Consider the following 20,494-nt stretch of genomic DNA (forward strand, 5'->3'; position numbering starts at 1 on the left):
AAGTTGGAATGTGCAATCGCTGTCATCAGCAAATCTGTCGATAAGATTTCCAATCAGTGGAAGAAGGTCATTAATATACAAGAAGAAACTAATGGGAAGAACAGAACCTTGGAGAACGTCAGCATTATTGAAAAAAGTAAAATGCGGCAGTATCATCTACCAACACCGGCAACTCGCGGTCAGAGAGAAAACTGGACACCCGATTCTAAAAAGCAGTCGGACATCCATTAGAAGACCTTTATGCCAAACAAGATCAAAATCCTTAGAAGTGTCAGGAGTAATTGCTAGAATTTCACCAAACCATTCCATTAAATTTGTCCATAGATAGGTTACGTAAGACGATATATCACCAGTAGATTGAGGCTGGCGGAATCCAAGTTGGCGATCATTGATCGCATGGAAGGTTTCAAGATAGTTTAGGAGTTGGTATTGAATGGATTTTCAATTATTTTTGAAAGGGTAGAGATTAGAGCGATCGAACGATAACTGAATGAGAGGAATTTATCACCCCTTTTTAGTAAATGTTTTTCTAGGAGCATCTTTCCAAGTAGAAGGAAAAACACCACTGGAATAAGAAAGTGTAAAAGGCGGCAAAGAACAATAACAAACTTAGAAGAATAGATTTTGAGAACAAGTGGAGAAATGCCAAAACGCAATAAGGACCCGAAGCCTGCTTGGCTGTTCCAAATGAGAAAATTTCGGCGCCTCCGTTGCGAAGTGGCAAGGAGCAGCACTGCGTAGTACACGCTTCTTGATTAGACCGGGGTTCGAACCCGTCACCACCAAATACGGAGGATGCGGAAAGGTCAGGGAATGACCACCGCATATCCCGGAGCAATATGGCCTTAGTTGCTAATGCTCCTAAAAACCAAATAACAAACAAAACAATGAGAAAATTTTCTCGAAAGGGGTACTTTATCACCCAAAGGTGTAGGAGGGTGGCAAAGTTGTTGTTGGGGTTTAGGAGCATAGCGACTAAGGCCATATTGCTACGTGTATATTTTAAGGAAACCACGTGAGTACTGAGGTCGATTTTCTGTTTGCTGAACGAAAAACCCGAGCTGCTGGGAGAAAAAGAATGAAATGAAATCAGATGGAAAAGACAATCCGTTAGCTTTAAAGAAGTCGAGTCTCTATCCAGCATTTTGGAGTAATTCCAAAATGCTGGATAGAGACTCGATCCAGCCATTAGGAACCAACAAATATTTTGTTTGCCGTGCCATTATATGATTCAGTGATACTCAAATAACAGATGACCCTCTAGATCTGCTGTTCACGCAGCTCGAATTCCAGGGATTGTTTGCAACAGAAATTTTCCCCTAGGAGGACTGACGTTCTCAGGGGCTAAAGGAAAATCAGTAAGTTTCGACAATTATTGCAGCAGTATGAAAAAGGAAACAGAGAATATTTCTTTTCAAGGACCAAAAAATCTTAACTTTCCATAGCAACAGGAGATGGGCTTATTCTTTTCTGAGAATTAATTTAACTTACAGAAATCGCATTCTACTGAAATGTTAAAAAAAAAGATTTAAACCCATTGCGAAAAAAATGATGCTGAACGTTTTCTGCAACCACTACCCATTATGCTAAATGGACTAAAATTCAGCACAATATTTCAGCTCTTCTTATCATCATTCGGACATTTTAAATAGATGAATATGTGGGATTCAAAGCAACACAAATAACCGTGAGTGTGCTTCAGTTAAGTACACACTTTTTTGTGTTATATTGTGAATCTTTATTGATGAGCGACGGGAGATTATTTTAAGGTAAAATGAACAGTTGGCTTTTGTATTACATTGTACATTCGTGACAGATTCACAATTACCTTTTCTTTTCCCTTATTGGAACGTGCCTTAACTCCGAACTATCGTGCGTTAATTAGGAAAGAAGAACGTCGAATTGGATAGCAGATAAATTTATTTTTATAGAACAAGAATGTCTTGTTTTTACCATTGCCAGCCACCACTTAATAATTTCTTCATCGCACAGAAGAATTAGTTTTTCCATTGTATATTGCAGTTTAAAAGATATTGAAGGATCAGAACTAAGTTTCTTTTTTAAATTTCAGCAATTAAGCTGGAATTGTAGAGCGTACTTTTAGGATGACATCTATAATGTTTAATGAATAAATTTCAGTTGAACAGTTGGCTTTTTGGACTTTCTATATAAAAATGGACTTTGTGGACTTTCTATATAAAAATGGACTTTGTGGACTACCAAGAACGTCCTCCTCACATGCTCTCGTGGGTAGCACAGTTGGTAGAATCGTCGTCCTCTCCACACAGGGCGGAAAAGACTCAAGTTCGAGTGCCGCCGATGACAGAAGGAATAATTTTTGTGGGCACTTCTCACAACGTGGCTGGGTTAGTCGGTGTCTGGCGATGGTAGCATCGTTGTAAACTCTTAGAAACTGATGTTTCTTCCAGTAAACAGAAACTTGACCATAGAACACAAGCAATTTACAGGAAAGATGGACGGAGACCACAGAACACAAGCAATTTACAGGAAAGATGGACGGAGCAATATGACCTTAGTTGCTGATGCTCTTAAAACCCTACTCGAATAACAACGTCGTCATCTACACATTTGTGATTACAAGGAACTTCAGATAGCTGCGATTCTAAACACTTGTAGGATAGTTAGAGAGTCCCTCACCCAATGGTGATAATAATAGTCGGACATTGCAACCTCCTCCATATATCTGGCATTAGAACCCGTCACTGGGATGAAAAACCCACAAAGAAGAAGAAATAAGAGAATAACAATAATAATTATAATAATGTGTCTAGCCTCACATCATCAGAAATGCACAGCCCCGTTTCATTTCTGGATCACAATTTGAAATACTATTATTTTTTATTCGAACAAATAACAAACTATGAAAGAAAGCTTTAAGTGAAATAATGTAAACGAGGATTTCATTAGTCTTTTTTTTTTCTTTTTTATTTGCGTGTTTTTTTTTTCTTACAGAAAGTGTTTTGTTCAAACCTCATTTTTAATTCTTCATTTTGTTCACGGCAGTAGCTCTTCTTGCTAGCATAATGTGCTAAATGGCCATGAGCTCGCGGTCTCAGCTAAATTCCGACCCTAATTTGGAATCGCTTCAGCAAGAAGGAACACACTCATTGGGCAACGCTCCCTGTCTGAAGTTAGCCGTGCAGAAAGTGTCTTAATTAAACGGGACTAAATATATTCTGATGCGATCTGGAACAAAAAAACAAGGAAAAATTAACCAGAATGATTAATCGCTTTTTTTCACTAAAGTGCGAAAGAGAAAAAAGTAACGTTAGCCACAAAAGCGTATACTTTTCTTGTTGCCATCTTCTTTCGTGATGTATTTTAGGTCATTACAAGTTTGTCCTTTCACACTATACTCCTCCAACTTTCTTTGCAGTGTGAGCCTTATGCTGAGTTCAACGTCGGGGTTACATAAATGGGTTTTACTTGGCATCTTTTCATTCGACATTAATTAGGCAGGTCTCTGTCTCGCGTGATATCTTCTGAGTTGACATCATTCGTCTTTCCCGCTGATGTCATTTGTTTCTTCACTTTCTGTTTAATATCAAAATATAAGGAAAACGTTACTTCTCTGTGCGTGAATATTCATTTATAGAAGATCAGCGTTGTATAGTCGCTGGTGGAACTGTAAAACATTAAAGGAACTGCATAACGTAAACAATAATATCACTATTAATTGCGCAATTTTATTCATATTTTGCAATAATCACCAAATGTCCCAATAATCATAGTTATAATGCAGAACTATAACTTCTATTCTTTGCAATTTGTGTCTCTCTGGCAACGGAGGCCCATGGTTTCGAATAATCGTTAGAGATCCGAATTTGCCCATCATTAATCCGAAGAATTATTGAATCTTCAGGCTTAATTTTTCTGTGGGGTTTGTTTCGTGATTATTCTTGAGTTTTTCATTCGCCGAGCCGAAAATCTCTTATTGGAACACACTGATATTTATAGACATATGATGCATGACCAGAGATGCCTTGTAATTCGTGTGGTCAAAGGCAATGATAAAACAGCACACTTGATTTGGCCGTGGCTATAGCCAATGTGACTTACCTTATCTTGTATTCTGTGAATTCTCAAAGAACAAAACAGAAAATTTTACCATAGGAGTTAAAAACTTTATAGTGTTTTCTATGTTTATTTGTGTCATAGAACTTCTTCAGGATAGTAGACAGGAGCTCAGATAAAAATGGGTGAACAGATACTATGAAATGGGAATTTAATTTGAAACATTTTCAGAGACCATCATAACCAGCACTAATCTGAATTTCCTTCTCCAGTAATTCTCAAACATTTGAAAACATTCATTCTTTCCTAAATTTGCACTATGTATAAAAATTAACAGATTTATACATCTTCGATGTTAATAAAAACTTGTGTGGCTCAATAAATCTTTTTAAAAGAGCCAAGAATAAAACATTATGGAAATTCTTCACTGGGATTTGACTTGCTATATGTGGAAAGACGAACAGACATAGTGAAGAAAACAAAAGCTTCAGACATTTGTAAACGTGCATAAAATGGCTTTATTTGAAGACAGGTAAAGAAAACCAATGTTTTCTTACACAGCAGCATTTCTCTGAGGCGTTGTTCCAGGTGATGATGCTTGTCCAACTTTTCATTTCATTTCTAAACCATACTCGCGTACTAGTGAGAATCACAAACGTCCCGGGTTCCTCTTTACTAGATGAAAGTGAGTCCAGTGTGCAGGGCCATTTTTTTTTCAGCGTGTATTTCCACTGCAGAATGAGGTTTATTTTTCAATGACATTTTTAAAAACTAGCATTCATAGATAATAAATGAAGAATGGCAAAATATCCTTCGCTTATACGTCGTTAACTCTCAATAAATGTTTTTGTTATTCAAACAAAATCATTCTTCTCAAACTGCTCCCAAACTTCTAAAAGGGAAGGCGAAAAGGCCGTTGGAAGTAGTTCGTGCACTCATTACGTTCCACTTCTTCCCAAGTATTGTCCCACCTCTGAATTAACAGTGTAAGGAAGGAATGTTGCTGTCTTTTTCTGCTAATTTCGTCTTAATGCAGGTATCAGTCAAGTGCTATCGCTATATTACTTGGTACTAATTAAAGTTGTTTATTCTGTAGAGCACCACCCAAACTAAGTTAATCTACAATTAAAGTTCACATATAGAATCTTAAATGTCTCTTTATTTTCGAAATCATACTGGAAATATTCAAATATTTTTCAGGTGTAAGCAACGCTACTAAGAGTGATCAACACAACCACCAAAGTTTTAAATAAAAACAATAAAGATTCATGACATATAAGCAGAAATATCCGCTGTTTAAAAACTTTCAGTAGGATTTTCTTATGGTCTCAGTAAAATAGGAAGAAAACCCAAACGGGAAGCTCTTCCATCAACAAATAATGAATACTTATCTTTAACGCAAATGTGAACTTGAAAAGGACTTCTAAATCAAATTTCAAGAAAGTGAAATGTTAGAGTGAGCTTTTTTTCTGTATAGAGTAGCCATCCCATTTCTTCATTCAATTACTGAGGTAAAAAGAAGTTATTGCGACAAGAGGTAGTACTTCCTGCCATCTCTCTAATGAAATTATTCTAGAAACAATTGCTACTACGAATGGTATTAATCCCTGCGCCGAGGTGGTACAAGAAGACGTAAATCTTTCAAATCTCTTTACAACAAATTTCTGTATAAGAGAATTACGGTGTGGAACTGTTACTTGCAAGAACTAGATTAACTTCTAAATCGAATGCAGGAATGAAAGTGTTACTCTCAGAATCAGAATTGAAATAAAGAGCCCCGAGTTAAAATGAGTAATTGAGTTCATAGTCGTAATTTGAATTACAGATGTAATTGTCATTCACACTGTTTGTAAATATTCTGTTATCTAAAAGAACAGTTCCAATATGGTGAATGTTTTTTTTTAATATATTTATCTTTCATGAAACTTGGAGATAAAAGAAAATGGAAGAGGAATTGTAAATGAAAGCTATAAATAAGGTTAGAAAGGCAAAAATTACAGGATTCTCCAATTAACAGACTCTAATTCTTGAATTTGTAACCAATAAGGTCAGTCGCCCACAAAGTACAAAAATAGTTTCACAATTTACACGGTATGAAAAAGAAAAATCAATAAAGCCTCCAGCGATGTCGAAAAAAACCTATTACTGAGTTCTGTCTTTTACCAAATCCATTGATTTCTTCGATTCTGTAGAATACAGCCATCATTTTTCTTGGACAAGCATCATTCGGAAATAATAAATCTCGCTTTTTCATTTTCTAGTGAGGAAAAATACAAGTTGCACGGCCATGGAAACAAAATCGAGGAATGCCCAAAGATTCAACCATCAAACAACAATATATTGTCAAATAGGAGTTCAGTGACCAATGTCGTTGAATTCCTCCTATTTAAACTTTAATTTGAAAGACAATGTTATTCGAGCACCTATTTGTAAGCTGCGATTGGTTTTTCTCATGGTTTAGAGGATTCGTCCGAAATAAGTAAACGTTACTGATCGACATTGCTGTTCTACGATAACTCGCCTGCGAATTTAAACTTTTTAAAACTTATTTTGGTTCTGACAAGTGGTTTCCGTTAATTCGAATGCTGATTTCGCAGTCTTAATTTTATATTTTATCACGTATTGAATTTTTGTAAAATATTATATATATTTTAACGCAACTAACATTTTCTATTATAACACAAAATTATTATTCTTATTATAGGAAACTCAAAAAAAACTTATGAAAGAAGAATAAAGAGGTGTAATGATTTATTATAATTTATTTTGACTTCCTTAATGAAATCTATGTTTTATTAAATTTATTTTATGTATTGCGTTTTGGAATTTCCAAAATCTGTGAAAACGTCGTCCAGATGCGCGTAATAATTTGGATATGCAATTATTATTATTACGAATGCTCTATTATAAGTTTAAATTAAAAAAAATAATACAATTAATAAAACAAAATCAATAATTCTACTATTAATAAATAAATGCGCGTACTCCAGGATAGTTAAGCTCAAGTGATTAAAGTTGGGAGGCGTCCTCATGGTATGTAATTGCGTATATCCTTTAGTCGATTTCTGTTCGAAAAACAGAATTTCCATGAGAAATTCTGTTCCCCCCCCCCCCCGTCTCACGGGGGGAAACTCGCCTCTGACCTGAAATTTAGCACGTTGTTGGGTACAAACCATAAATTCTCTGCATCATTGAAGAGAATCGGAGTTACTTACTTTGAGAAATCTGAATTCGACTCCCATCCGTGAGTGGAGGAACTTAAAATCTTTTCCAATAGAGATGCACGATTTGTATATGAGGTCGCCCCGAAATATTCCTCTGTCTGTCTCAACATGAATTGAGCTAAGGGCTTGTACATAGGTTGGAAGGACAACTGCGCTGGACACGAATGCCTGTACCATATAAAATGCGTATACTATGACCAGAGTGGTGAATGTGTCAAGAAAAACTCGCAAACAGCCAACCAAAATACATAAAATTACATCGCGAAACAGGAAAATCAAAAAAAGATAAAAATATTAAATCGATCATCATTTTTATAGTGGGCAGTTTAGGTAGCATCTGTTTCAGTTAAATATCTTTCTCACACATTACGTAGAGCTCTTGCAGATAGCACCGTGGAACTCGTCCCTAATAACGATTGAATCTCAAAAAACGATGGTTCGCTTTCGGCCATTTTCAAACCAGAATATGGCTAATCTTCGCAGTCTTCTAGAAGATCTCTAAATTGAGATTACGAACGATTAAACTGGGGATGACATTCATCCCTGCAACTTTTCCCAAGTTTAACACAAAACTTAATATTGCAATGCCACTTCATTGCGACTGAACGGATTGACTTGCTTTTATAGATCTATTCGTAATGGAAATGAGTCCAAAACAAGGAGCATCAACGCTTCATATTCTAGATAAGTATGCATCTGGCGTATCTTTCAGGTTTTTGAAGGTAAAATAAAAAAATAAAAAAATCTAATTTATTTTCACACGCACACTGTGTACCCAATTCTATTCTAAAGGAAAAGTTTCAGTGATATGGCCTCCAATAATCTAATGCTCTATCCTACCATTAATGCCCGTCACCCATTCGTTAATAGCTGGCCATATCCTACCGAAGCACCACGTGCCAGACAACTATAAATATGCTCATAAGCCTTCGAGGAGTGAATTGTGACTGCAAGATTTAGAAAGAGTTAACAGAGTTCCAATGCCAAATGATAAGAAGGCGGCACATAAGAACTCGGTCTGTAAGTAGCATTTAAAAGTATCAGAGGATATCGGTGTTGTTGATCGGTGATGTTATCTGAAAATGGAAGTGGACTGATGATGAAACGGTCACAAAACCTGAAAACCTCCTAACCAGAGGAACGTTACAGTACAACTCAACAAAGAATCGTCCGCTGGTACTCAGGTCTACTTTGTCGAAGCACACACGCCCTCAGTGAGACAATGGGACACAGCCAGCATCACTATAGTACGAAGAACGCTGCATGATATGGATTACCACAGAAGCGGATCCGCCCACAAGCACTATCATCTTGACTAATACCAGACGCAGTCCATCTTAGTGTAAGGCCCGACGACCTTGCACAGAAGAACAGTGGAAAGCTGTGCTTTAAACAAGTCACGGTACATGGTGTGCCAATCGTGCTTGGCGTATTGCGGATGGCCAGAGAAAACTGCTTGCCGTACTGTATCATCCCGACAATGAAGTTTGGAGGAGGCAGCGTGATGGTTTACGGCTGTTTTTCATAGAACCAATGATTGTTTTGGTTGTCAGTTAATGGATTGATTTGAAAACATGTGTGTGTGGCAAAGTTGGACTGGTCAGCCACGAGCCCTTACTATAGTGAAGTCTATAGAGAACCCCTGGGATGCATTCTACTGTCGGGTGCGTGCGATCTGAGACTGCCCAAAAGACAAAGCTGAACTAGTCACCCTTGAAGGCCGTATGGGAGAAAATATCGGAGGGCATTTAGTGTGGAACACTCTGGTGAAGAGTGTTCCACAGAGACTAGAGACTGTCATAATGGCTAAAGTTTCAGCGCGTGTTATTAGTTTTCCTGTAAATAAAGCTATTTATAGATATGCAGTTTCGGGATGTTAATGGTAGGGCAGTGTATGATCTATAGTAACCCAGCGAAGATCATGGCCATGAAGTTCTTTTCCATAACGTGTTGTGGGGTTCCGGACAAAGGGTTATGGTATCTGATAATCAAACTATGATAGATATAACATATACCAGTTCTAACGATAGATTTAAGATCTAAATGACGAAAATATATTGGTGTTAAAGGAGGTCGAAACACACTTGTGACATCCATTTAATTTGTGTGGACTTATGTATCAATGAACAGCAGAAACACACCTGGCATCTGTTCAAAAAAATCAATAAAAGGTCTCCCACGTTTAATGCTATACCAGAAACACTGCTCTTCTCGCTCTGTCTCCATTGACAGGGATCCAGTGAAACTGCGGTTCACTGTTATATGAAATATCGACCGATATTTCTTGCGTGTATTGGTCACACATCAGTAACTGATGTTTTTATCTTTGTTATCGCCATTATAGCTAAAAAAATCTAAACGAGAATACAAAAATGTATTTTAATGGTGTATTCCGCCCCATTAACTCTGCAGGCCATCAACAACTTCTTCAGATAATCGCTCTTATACCATAATAGTTTTTTTTTAACCAGAAATTTTTTTTTAATATTTTGAACATTCTGCATGAATAGTCCCCTCTCCTTACAGATCTTTTCAATACTGCTATAGGATTCCACAATAATGGGCCATTTTAATTTTTGATATTTTATTTACGGGAATATCTTCTTTTTTTTCAGTATCAAAAACTTGCAGTAATACGTTGGCGAAGGCTAAAGCAACTAAGGCCGTAAGGTGGCACACATCACCAAGGTCTTCCAATCATCGTTAATTCCAGACAACGAAAAGAAGGCACCACAATTCGCATCTATTTCATCACCACGAATATATTCCTATCATGGTTTAAATTTCTACAACCAATACCATAAAAACAGTGAATGCGGTCCCAGAACGATGGCTGTGTTCATTTATGAATAAATGGACAGAGAGGAGATGTACTTTCTTTTCAGAGTCATGGCCAAAGTAACGGCCCGTTGGCATTAATCCAAATTTATCCCTTGATTGAAATAAAGACAGTTTCAGAGAGTTACCCACTGAGAGTGTTATATTGAGGTCCCAAGCTACTTTCAACCAAAACTGCTTTTTACAATACAGGGTGAATATAACTGGAGTAAAAAGTGAACGTCCAATTTAGCAGGGATGCCACAATAAAACAGAAAAGTTAATTCGAGAAAGCCATCCTTGCAAATAGTCAAAGTCATGAATAGCAAGCAATAAAGGTCCTTGAGGGAACGATTTCCATTTGTTTCTACTCTTTTTATCAACTGATGCAAATTCCATCATAACTGCTTCGGTTGATAAAAGAACATGCAAAGATCAGCACAAACTTGCTTATCGGCCCCTATGCACTCTTAAAATAAGTAGATTCAAGAACAGAACAGCAATCTCCTTTGCAAGAAGTATTCTCAAAGCAATTCCATAACCGCTATAGCTGACTAGAAATCTGATGCAAGTATCGAACATTCTCCAAATAGCATCTGTCTACGTATTCTAATCACAGTTATCGTATAACCATCTCGAAAGAAGTGTAACGTTAGACAAGATGAAAACATGACACTTAGTTTTGGTCCTTTAAACCTACAGCCCATTGTAATAGATTCCCAAATGCAACTACTTTGTTGTTAAACCTAAACCAGACTCATCCAAACTTCAAGAACTCTCGAATCGAAAACAAGACATCACAATAGATTTGACCTTATACTATAAGAGTTTACCAAAATTATCACAATGCAATGCGTAGTGGGGTAACGTTAAGAATATTTTTTCGTACAATGCAAGTCTGTACAGAATTGTTTTTTGTGCAATATGTTCCAATTCCGTAGTGTGCTGGGACTTCCGTTTGTCTAAGTCGAATGAAAGTTCCTCAATGTTCTTTTACTTTTATTTTAATACTGTTTACATCTTGAGTGGCTAACACCACTGTTATTCTTAAGTCTAAAAAGAGTGATGATCTGTCATCTTGGAAATGAACTTTTCTTCTTGAAAGCGAAACGATTCGAATCACTTTTCGACACTGATTGATCGATGATGTAATGAAGTTGTCGAAAAGCTATTTCCCATGACATTTTTATAAATCTCCAGATAAGTTCAAATTGTGACTTTCAAATGCTGTAAAACGGATTCGATAACAAGATATTAAACCATTTATTTATCGATGATATTGAACGTTTAATGCACCTTTTTTATATAACAATACAAATGCAAAAAGGAAATCATTTCCTTATTTGAATTAGGCCGACACAAGTGCTGCATTATTCTCCTACTTGTTTGTAATATGAGGCGATTAGATTGTGCTCTCTCATGTGTAAAAACCATTTAGCAGTTTTTTGTGTGGTAAAATCAAGTCACAAAGGTGGTTAAGCAAGCGAAGGCGGATTACGAGAAATCTTTCGCAAAGGATGCAAAGAAAAACAGCAAAGACTTTACTTATGTAAACTCTAGAAAGAAAGGGATGAATCAGGTGGGCCCACTTGATATCAATGGTTCGACTGTTAATGATCCTGCTCAGATAGCTGACAAACTGAATAAGCATTTTGCATCTGCATTCACACATGAGGAATTCTGTAGGAAAGTTGAGTAGGGAAGCCTATTAAACTCTAACTGAGAGCTTAATGATTTTGTAATAACTGAAAGCAAAGTGGAGGAGAAATTGTTGAAGTTAAACATAAGAAAGGCACCTAATCCAGTTATACTGAAGGAAGTAGCAATGCAAGTAAGCGAACCCTTAGCCATAATTGGGAGAGCATCCTTGACCTCAGGTGAAGTTCCCAAGGACTTGAGATGATCAAATCTATCTCCAATTCACAAAAGGAGGATCAAAGGGTAACAATAGTAATTACAGACCTGTTAGTTTGAAGAAATTTACAGGCAAAACTGTGGAACAAAATTATTTCATGATGTTTACAACAGATGCTGTTAAAATGTTTAATTGCGTTAGATTGGTTTTAATTGTGTTCCTTTGATTTCTAATTGTTTAATTATTTTTTTAATTTTGTTCAATCGAATTTTAATTATTTCTTTTTAATTTTGTTCAATAGAGTTTTAATTATATTTTACTGTAATGTAAGATTTGCGATTTTTTCGATTTAATTGCTGGAGAGTATCATACGGAAGTGTTTTACGATATTGAGGTAAACGTCTCTTATTATTTTACAAATATTGATATCAATGTAGAACATATTGAGCATTACAGCTCTGGTTCATACTATGGAAGACTGCTGTACAAATTGGAGAGGTATGGCATTAAGGGTAAGTTCCAACAATCATTAAAGGGATGGTTGAGTGGGAGACGACAGAGAGTGGTAATAAATGGACACTGCTCTTCGTGGACAAATGTTATTATTGGAGTCCCCTAGGGTTCAGTCGGCCGAACAGTCGGTGTTGGGTATATTTATCAATGATATTGATGAAGGTATAATCAAGCTTTATGTCGAAGTTTGAAGATGATACAAAGGTTGGCAGGATTGTTAACGACAGAAAAGACGGTATGGTACTCCAACTGGATCTAGAAAATTTGGGCAGATGGGCTGAAAAGTAACAACAGAAGTTTAACCTTGACACACGCAAAGAACTGCATATAGATAGAAGTAACCCCAGAGAAACGTACCAACTGTGTTCTACTATACGTGGTAGAGAATGAAAACCACCTGGGGATAATTTTTCAGGGCAGATCTGGAGTTTTCTGAGCAGTACAAGACAGGCTGCCATAGCAGGTCATGGGATATTGTCAATGATATACAGGAATTTTGCTAGCAGGGAAAAAAAAGGTGATTATCCCTTTGTATAAGGCAACGGTCAGGCCACACCTTGAGTACTGCGTACAAGTCTGAAGGCCTCATTTTAGGAAGGATGCCGAGTTGCTGGAACGAGTACAGACAAGGACAAAGAGATTGGTGAGGGGGAACGAAGGGGTCCTCTTACCAAGAAAGGCTTAAGGTCTGCAAATTGCAGCGTTCGGAGACTAGGCACCTGAGAGCTGATCTGATTGAGGCCTTGAATGGGTTGAGCAAGCTTAATTCTGATGGGATTCTTCCTCTTGCTCAGATTACGAACCTGAGGAGGCATAAATTCAAATTGAGGAAAGACAGTTGTAGAATAGATGTGAGGCAATTTGCCTTTAGCCAGCCGGTAGTTGATTGCTGGAAAAAATATCCATATGTCGTTGTGGAATTGTTAACTTAAATAAAACTATTAGAACAAATGGATGTGTGAAATGAGATTTTTTTTGGCTAATGCTCTATAAGCTTGCTTTCTCGCATCATATGCCTCTACTGATGGTAATGCTAAACCAGTTGGATGTCTTATTGAACCTATGATAAAATGGCATTGGGTTCACCCTTTTCATGCTAATTGTGAGAATTTTTTTTTAATTTTAATGGGTTAAAAAATAACACTAAAGGCTCTTCTCTGCAATCTCTTTTTGTCCACGTAGTTTTTAAAACCGATCTCCTAAACTGGATTCATATAGACACTGAATAAATTTATCTATGTCGTATATGGTAGGAAAACAGTACACAGAATAAAAAACGGTTCCCGGCACAACCGCACTGTGTGGTCACTTTCAACGCCTACGTAACCACCTGCAGCAGGAGTGGCAGGATAGGTGGTCGAACTCTACAAAACGTGAAATCACCCGGAAATTCTTGCCGAATGTAAAAATGATCTCCCCCATGGTTCTCAACGGGTTTGTACACAACTTACCTACTATCCATTAAAGCCAAGCTAAAATATCACTGGGCATCATTGAAGATCCATCTTGTGCTTGTGGGGGGGCTGGAAAGCTGGCACCATCTTATGTATGTTTGTCCCCTGTACGAGGACATTTTTCTATATCAATAACCAAAATCATGTACTTACCAAGAAATCAGGAATTCTACCTATTGGATAATATAGAAGAGTATACGGAATTTGCAAATTTTGCTCAGGATCTCTTTGCAAGACGAAGGAACAATCCTATCAACCATCCTAGGAACATACATGCCGATGAGTAATCACTGAGTAGCGAATAATATACACCAAACTGCTAATATTGAGTCCTACCAATTGTGACAAACACCTGTATGAGTTTAAATACCTTTAAATGACACATACTGAGAACCTCCAATTGTGACAAATACCTGGACATGACTAAACCATTGAGGGGCCTTTGTGTCCCAACAAGGGACACAACTTGACTAAACCACAGATAAGAATCATGCCGCTCAACAAATATCTGGATATGACTAAACCACAGAAACTTGGTCTCGCAATCATAACCTGCACATCTTCAATTACTTGGACGTTACTAAACCGCAGGAAAGGACTTTGCCTCTCGACGATGACAAATATCTAGACATATTTCCCTCCCACTTGGTCTCCCAATTGTGACCTACACATCTTCAGTTTTGACAGTTACTTGGCTCTTGACCATGATTTGTGCGCCAAGTGGCGATCAATACTAGACTCTCTTGTCTGTTATCTTTTTACTCCCATTCCCTTCCCCCACTCGCCTAGTGGAGTTTACTCCACCGAATAATTTTGAGGACGCCTTCATCTACGCCTCAATATTTCTTACTATTTCCCTCCCACTTTGCTTTCATATTCCCCGCTCTCTATCTATGTCTTTTTTTTTATAGGTCCTGTCACTGAATGCTCAGGCAATTAGGTGGCAGTACCTGCCAGAGAATAATAAGCAGCCTGGCTTACCTCCTAGCGGTGTGTACGGGCAACATGGGGTTCCATTAGGGGTCCTGCGGCCAAAAGCCAGACCACAACAACAGAACCCAAGATAATACTTCTCATATACAATACACACAAGCATTAAGAAAAGAATTATTAAGTTACAAAAGCATTAATTTTTATATGCAAATAAAGGAAATGTCCATAGCAGTGTTTATGCAAAGTACAGAGATTCTGCACAAGACCTGTACGGAGCCCCGCTACCGTTTTTGCAACTATTTGGATTTTTCATGACAAGCGCAGACGCTTTACTTGTTATAGTTTCCAGGTTACTTCTTTTTCCTCTCCCACTAGGTCAGTAAACGCCCACCGTTTTATCCTAGAAGCTTTTGAAAGATTTATTACTCTTTTCACAGTGAAAAAGATAACACGAAACCCGATATTGTCTCAAAATGTCCACTACTTTACGGAAAGCAACATAAGTAGTTTCAAAGTTCATGTGCTGCGAAAGACTCAAATTTGAAATAAATTTTTAAATAAGACCGAAAATATAACTAAATATTTTAATAATATGTTATAAGGAGAAATATGTACGCATGTGCAGGTTGAAATTTCACGCATTTAACTTTTTTTTTTTTAATTGGAAAAACTGAAGAGATTAAGAGACGTGTTTATTTTTTATACCTAATATGTTTTTTATAACTTGTAGCAAAATTAATGTATTTATTTTTTAAATAAAAACACACGGCTTGTTTTAAAAATGTTCACATCACTTAAAACTTAAAAATTACATAAAGTAATCATCGAAGTCCATTAAAAAATCAAAATATTAATATTATTCAAGCATAATAATAATAATAATAAACTAAAAATTAAAAAGAAAATGGGCACCTGTCAGGTGCCTCGCCACCGTCTTTGCAACAAATCGGACTCCACTACGGCAGGCTTAAAGGTTCAGCGTGCTCTTCACTTATAAAATAACACTCTTTCGGCTCGAAATTAAACCAGACAGGACTTTTGTTACTCCATTTTAAATGTATTCTATCCACGGTTGGATAAATCTTAAATCTTGTAAAAAAAAGCTTTAAAATTCTTGTAAGTTTGAAATATTTGAAGATTTTTTCAGTCTACAGAACCCACATGCATGGGTGTTTCATCTATATGTATATTTGAAGTGTGATAAAGGGTGTCAAATTTAAGTCCCTGCGACCAACACATTTGATTAGGCCTTATCACCTTTCTCCACGCAGTTGCTAACATCTCTCGCTGAAGACGAGCGTGTGACTCAAATCTGACAGAAATTTCATAAGTTATCCGTTTTCCAATCTCTCTTGACCCTCCATTTCCCACATCGGGAAATGGAGGACCTTTTTCCGTTCTCAGCTCATATTTGACAGATGTGCTTTCAAAATGTGCATCGGAGTTACATATTTATGGAATTTATTATGACCGAAAGACCAATTTTAAAGAACTGTTAAATCACATGGACTTAATTATTAAACAGCTACGTGCGATATTGTAGTTAGGCGACGAATATAAAAAAAAAAAAGACAGCAAAAGTGGAGATATTACATTTTGAAAGAAATTGGATTTAATATTGAGCTTACAAAACCTGTGAGCAGAATAGATGAATCACCGTTTGCTTACGTGTTAAGAGTTAACGAGCTGATTCGCAATTGTGCTAAGGTGTTTCTATTCAAAGAAGCAGTAGTGCAAAATACAGCTTACTTTGTCAAGGTTATGTTGATGACGAAAAAGAGAGGGAAGAGGAGGGGGGTGGCCAATGGGATAGCTTTGCTATTTCTCCGTTAACACTAGAATATGACAGAAAGCAAAGTCTGAGTACTGTGTATTTACTGATAAGAGATGAGATTAGCATACAGATGAGATTGAGAGAGAGAGAGATTAGCTTACTGATAAGAGAGAAACGAGAGAGATCGAGATCAAATGAGATTATGAGGGAGGGAGAAAGAGATCAGATGGGATTATAAGGGGGGAGAAAGAGATCATATGAGATTAGCTTACCGATAAGAGAGATATGGGATTATGAGAGACAGATATATCAGATGAGATTAGCTTAGTGATGAGAGAGATATGGGATTATGGGAGAGACAGATATATCAGATGAGTTTAGGTTACTGATAGCAGATAACAGTCCTCGTGTGTAGCACAGTTGGTAAATTCGGCGTCCTCCTCTAAGTTCGAGTTCGGTCGATGATGTGAAGAATTTTAAGTGTTTTTCACAACCCTGGCTGAATTAGTCGGACTGAGGCAAGAGCAGTATGGTTTTTCTTCCATAGAAACAGAAAGTCGACCAAAAACACACGCAATTTACAGCCAGCATACACCGAGCAATATTAGTCCCTGATGCTCCTAAAACACTCTACTACAAGAGATGATAACAAAGGTGGTTTAGCTTTTTTCAAAAGCACATCAAGAAACAGCAGGGATGGTTGTCTTCAAGTTCTCTGTTGAAATGTATGTCCTAAAGCATGTTCTTGTTTAATGCTTAATTTTCATTAAATATTAAATGAATAATTTTCATTAAATATGGTGGACTTGATCTTGACTTGCACAGCATAAACGAGAACCAACAAGTTAGGCTGTAATATCCTTGCATTCTAAAATAGACCAATCAGAGGCGTCACGATTTCAAAGTGTACAATACAATCGAATTTGATAATTCGATACAATCGAAGTATGAAAACGGCTTTCTCCAGTTCCTCACATTTCTCAAGCCCAGTCCAACCGCCACATCTTCATCACCCCACTTCTCCCTCCCCGGAAATCTAAATACCTGGTTCTAGGGGCTAGGTGTGTGTTTAATGCTTAAGGTCACTGGGCTGTAGTATATCCCGCCTCTAAAATCTTGTATTCACCGGCTTGTTTGCTGTTTTCCTGAATAAAGAATAAATTTTCCAGAATAAAAACTCGAGGTTCCGTGAGAAAACACCATGAAACCTTTGCCTCAGACCGACTAATGTCGATTAATGTTGTTAAGATTCATTTACTTACAGAATATTCAATATATCCTTTGGCCACTAACAAATCTGTTGGAACCTTTCCAGGATAAAACATGCAGAGTGTCATTCGACAAAGTTCTATTCGCCTTAGTGATAATCAGTAGGGCTGATATTTGTGCATCTAAGTTCCTTCTGACTGAAACTTTATCATCGATCTCTGCGTCCTCATGCTCCTGTAGCATAATTATTATGCGAACAAATGAACATTCATGCAGCATATTTAAATGCTTTCATTTTTTGCGGAAAATACTGCTCTCCTCAACTGGAGAGCAGTACTTTCCGCAATTTCATGTAAATATTCTTTAGTTTATTTCTCAGGAATCTCGCATGATTGAGGAAAAACAGCCTATTATCAATAAAGACTCCAAAGTATTTCGCCGTCCTAGAATATGCCAATGCGATTCCTTCTTCCTTAATCGTGGGGTGTCTTCTTTCACTCAGTATGAATAACATACATTTGGACTTAAGTATTGAGATTTACAAATTAATTTTTCGTATCCACTCATGAACAACATTGAGGATACTTTTTGACTTTATTTCCAGCTGATGCCTAGAGTCCGCCTCCATAAAATAAATCATCGGCATATGCGAAAGCTCTTGTTAGACTGGACAAGGTCCACAACATCGATCACAATATTTCAAAAACTTGGACCGAAAATCGATCATCCCTGAGATGTCCTCAGGGATCGATTGCACAGCGCTCTCGATCTATGCAAACCTTGTCTGAGCTATGAATGTTCTGTTCTAAAAGTAATCCTTCACAACTCTGTACATCTTCGTAATCACCTCAAAACACCAGGCAACCATAAATAATCGAAAACTCACTTTAACTTAATGAGTAATCCCATAACATAAAACAATTAGCTTCATCCAACATCTGCATTAATCTCAACAGGACATCTTCCGTTAATCTGCCCAGTACAAAACTAAATTGCATTTCAGATACCTTGGTCTTGGTACCGTTCCTTCAGTGTTTTTAATGAATAGGGCTCATATAATTTTCCCTACAACTGATAAGAAAATTTGTTACTTATATATAAATTTTGTGTAGCCTTCATGCTCTGCTAACTTATCGCTTTACACACCCTAGAATTTGGAATTTACTGAAAATTGCGGTCAGAATTGCGGTTTGTGTCAGCCCGGGACTTCAGTAGGGTGGAAGTCATTCATTTTAAAGAAAAAATAATAAAGAATATAAATTATATGTGGCTGAGCGACCAAAATTGTCGAGCCACCCAGGGATGGTATAACAATTGGGATACAGCCATATTTGAACAAAAGAAATTAAAATATAAACGGGCGACCACAGTTTAAACATTGACCTTGCAATTATTATTATTCAGAAGTAGAACTAGTCCCTATAAAGCTCAAAAATACTAAATTAAAATGTTTCTGTTCGTGAAAGGCTATTGAAACAAAGAAATATCGAGTAAAAAAAAATATAAACGTATTCAGCTTTTATTTAGATGATGCTGAAGTTACCATAAAATGGTAATTTCTTCTGGAATTTCTCCCCAACGTATTTGCATATTTTAGTACTTTATATACCTTGCTTTATTTTATTTCCTTAAAATTTGCATTATTATTGACAAATAGAAACACAGTCTGGGTTAAAATTTTCAATTTTCCCATTTGGTTGTCCTCAGAAAGAATTTTACATGGATATTGAAGTGAGTGAATGTTTGTATTGGATTATGGAGAGAAAGACCAAGTTGCTTCGCACAGAATTGCAGCGAATTTCTGACTCGAGATGTAGCTTCGCCCAATTTCGTTCAAGTTTTTCCCAGCTGAAGCTGGGAAAAATTTGAACATGCCTAATATTAATGCTTACTTTTATTGTAAATTAGAATGATTACTGCTCGCTTTAAAAATAATCCGGATTAATTTCAATGTCGATCATAATGACGTATCCTGCACTTCCGTTAGTATCAGAGGATTATTCACAAGGTTTAAGTGGAAATAAATGTTGTCCCAATACAGCACGTCTCTTTAGATCTATAAGTAAATTTATCAATCATCTTAACAAGCGCCCAGAGATTATCTTCCTGTTTCTTTTCGATCTTGATATTAGCAATAAATTTGCATCATTATAGGGACAAACTGGGAACAATGAGCCCCACGGAAAATAAAAGCTTTTTTATTTGCAAGGATTTCCGTGATTTTAGCAACGCATTAGAGGAGTCCGAGGGTCTCCGAGAGTTTTCTAAGTACTTCCCATTTCAGTCCACCTCTAACTGGTAGCTATTTGGCAGACTCAAGCGTCGGAGGATTTGTAGCAATAAATCGAGAAGGTTATATGGAAGTGAGTACAAATGTATTCTCGTGCTCAATCTAAAAGAATATCCAGGGTGATTTTTTTTATTCATCAAACCATTTTACTTCATTCTTCTGAACATAAAACTAATCCTTAATGATTTTTTAATAACTGAGAGTAAAGTGGAGGAGAAATTGTTGAAGTTAAACACCTGCGATAGATGGGATCTATCCAGTTATAATAAAGGAGGCTGTAAAGGAAGTAAGCAAACCCTTAGTCATGATTATGAGCGCTTCCTTAGATTCAGGGGAGGTCTCCACGGACTGGAGATGTGCAAATGACCCCCCAATTTACAAAAGGGGGGT

This window comes from Mastigoproctus giganteus, chromosome 12, assembly GCF_048544385.1.
Source record: "Mastigoproctus giganteus isolate SK-2022 chromosome 12, ASM4854438v1, whole genome shotgun sequence".
Classification (NCBI taxonomy): Eukaryota; Metazoa; Arthropoda; class Arachnida; order Uropygi; family Thelyphonidae; genus Mastigoproctus; species Mastigoproctus giganteus.